The following is a 367-nucleotide window of genomic DNA, read 5'->3' as shown; positions in this document are numbered from 1 at the left end:
GGGGGGGCGCCCTTCAGGTCTGTCTAGGAAGGTCAGAGGAAATCAGGGAGCCTGGATTCTGTGCAAGGAGAGATCTCTCTCTGTGTGTCCAGACCATGGATTTTTTTTCCTTCTGCGGCTGATCTCACTTAATCAGAAACTGGCTATCCCTTGATCAACTACTGTTTTATGAATGTAGTAGTGGTTTGGGGCACAGCCCTACAAGCCGAAATTGTTTTCCCATTGTAGTTGATACTTGAAACATATAAATCACCAAGAGCATTAGTTGATTTTAAGAACTATTGGGTCTTTAAAAATACCAAACAGCTTTTGAGAGAATGGGAGAATACATTACTCTCTTCCCCAAAAAGACTTGTGGTTTTTATTT

Source organism: Ailuropoda melanoleuca, chromosome 6 (genome assembly GCF_002007445.2).
Source record: "Ailuropoda melanoleuca isolate Jingjing chromosome 6, ASM200744v2, whole genome shotgun sequence".
Lineage (NCBI taxonomy): Eukaryota > Metazoa > Chordata > Mammalia > Carnivora > Ursidae > Ailuropoda > Ailuropoda melanoleuca.
This window is presented reverse-complemented; position numbering follows the sequence as displayed.